Source organism: Echinops telfairi, unplaced genomic scaffold, assembly GCF_000313985.2.
Source record: "Echinops telfairi isolate 266 unplaced genomic scaffold, ASM31398v2 ScPeMD7_2010;HRSCAF=2546, whole genome shotgun sequence".
NCBI classification, from domain to species: domain Eukaryota; kingdom Metazoa; phylum Chordata; class Mammalia; order Afrosoricida; family Tenrecidae; genus Echinops; species Echinops telfairi.
The window spans coordinates 5894737-5897218 of NW_022105908.1; positions in this window are offsets into that span (position 1 = coordinate 5894737).

A 2482-nucleotide genomic window follows, 5' to 3' on the forward strand; every position below is an offset into this window, starting at 1 on the left:
TCTAGTAGTCTTATTGATGTATTGCTGACACCATTTTGAAATTATCTTCAGCAACAGTTTACTTGCATGTGATAGGAATGATATTGTTTGATAATTTCTACATTCTGTTGGAGCACCTTTCTTTGGATTGTGAACAAATATGAATCCCTTCAAGTCAATTAAGGAGCCTGGTGATACAGTGGGTAATGCATTGGGCTGCTAACTGAAAGTTAGGCTCTGTCAGAGAAAGATGAGACTTTCCACTCCCATAAAGAATGACATCTTGGTAACCCCCAGGGACTGCCCTATCTTGTCCCATAGGATCATGATAAGTCAGAATTGACTCATTGGCAGTGAGTTTGCACTTTTGAGTTTTTCAGTCAGTTAGCGAGGTAATTAATTGCAAATGGAGAAAAAGGCCCATCGGTTTTAAGGACAGGTATTGGGTTACTTGCTTGATAAGAGATCATGGATTCCAGTCTGACTTTGATCAGGATTGGCCCTCATTAGAGAGCCCATCGTTTCGATGCTATTTCTGAATTAGCCACATGGGATGCACATGTCTTCATTCTAATGGGATTGACAGGAGTGCTGATGGCTCATTGGTTAAAGCACTTAGGGCTAAGGGAAGGATAGCAGTTTGAACTTACCAACCTCTCTGCCAGAGAAAGTTGTGGGTCTGCTTCTGTAAAGAGTACAGGCATGGAAACCCTACAGGGAAGTTCTAATTTGTCCTCTAGGGCCACTATCACTGGCATCACAACTTGTTAACTTTCGTAATAAACGCTTTAATCATGGGGGGGCGGGGGGAATTGACCTGATGACAAATTTTTTTAAAATTAAAAAAATGTGTGTGTGCAGGGGGCCATGTGGAAGCAGCCTTGGGCACACAGTTAGTCCAGCCTGAGTTCAAAGCCCGGCTCTGCCACTGACTGGCTGTGCTATGCTGGGTAAGCCACCTCTGAATCTAGTTGGCAGCAATAATCAGGGTTGGGGGCTCCAGTTTACCCAGATGTGCCTTGAGAGAAAACTGAGCCAAGGTAAACCCTGAGGACACAGAACTCCTCCTCCATACACGGAGTCATCTGGGCAGACACTGACTTGACAGCAGTGGGTTGGATGCTCTGGTTGAACTAGCTCACAGGATGATAAGAATGAAATGAAAGAATTGGGGTAGGGGCACAGAATTGACGGCCCTCATCTACTCTGGAGTGGTGGTTCTGTGTGTTTGAGTGGGTCGTCCAAACTGTAGAGTACGTTTCTGGTTAAATGGACATCTGTGTAGGCTCATAGTTTGCTGATAGTCACCCCAGAGGATTCTGGGTTGCCAGAAGGTTCAGTACCAAGCTCCCTACCTTGAACTGGGCCATCAACAGGCCAGAAGCCCGAGTCCAGGCTGCCTAAAGCCACCTACTCCCTCCATGGGAGGACTTTTGTCCCTTTAAAATCTTTATTAGACCAGTTGGTTGCTTTTAGTGACTGCTTTAAATATCAAAGTACACAAAGCTTCTTTAAAAGACTGCTGGTGGAGACTATGGTGAGGAGTCTATTTCCCATACCATCCTGGGCTAAGCAGGATTTGGGAATTTGCAATCAATGGACTATTATAAACAAGGGCATCTGTCATCTTGCCCTGAGGCCAGAGCCTAGGTCAGGCAGCACAGGCAAAGCACCTTAAATGCTTACTATTGCCCAATATTGATTCTCAAATAGAGGATGGGCTGGGAAATGATTATTTCTTGTAAAGGCACCCCCCCCCCTTTGATGCTAATGTGTAGAGAACTGAGAACCACAAGCTGGACTCTGTGTGTGATTCAAATGCAGAGAAAGGTGTGCCAGGATCTTAGGACTCTGAGCTCAGTCTGACTGGCTTTGCAAAGGCTCTCTCAGTAGGGACAAGGACGTACTGTGGAGGGTACAGCGTGCACAGCCTGAGAAATGTGTGCTTAATTTCATAGGCAATAGGGAACCACAGGAGGAGCCCTGGTGGCATTACTAACCTCAAGGTTGGTGGTTCACACCCCCTAGCTGCTCTGCAGGAAAAAGTTGAGGCTGTCTGCTCCCCTTAAGACTTACAAATCCTGGGATGGGGTCTTGACAGTGTCGGAATGAGTCAGAGTGCACTCCATTGCCGTAGTTTTGGTTTTTCATATGTGGCAAAGGTAACTACCAGGTAGGCAGATGAGTATGTAGCCAGATCAAAGGTCCCAGATAGTTGCCATTCAGGAAATGGACTATGGGTTTCCCCGCAGAGTGAGCCAACAAAGAAATCCTGCTTCTTTTACTTCCTTACCCTCCATCCAAGGGTCAAGGTCAATTTCACAAGGTCCATTGGTTTCCCAGAGGGGCTCGACCACATGACCTTTGTAGATTCCAGGCAAGCAGCATGTGAGGAACAAGGCAGCCCCCAGCTTCTGTTTGTAAGTGCGGCTTTTCTTTTATGTCTCACCCATATTTCAGGAGGGCTGCTACCCTGAGCTACCCTGATTTCCACCTCTAGCTT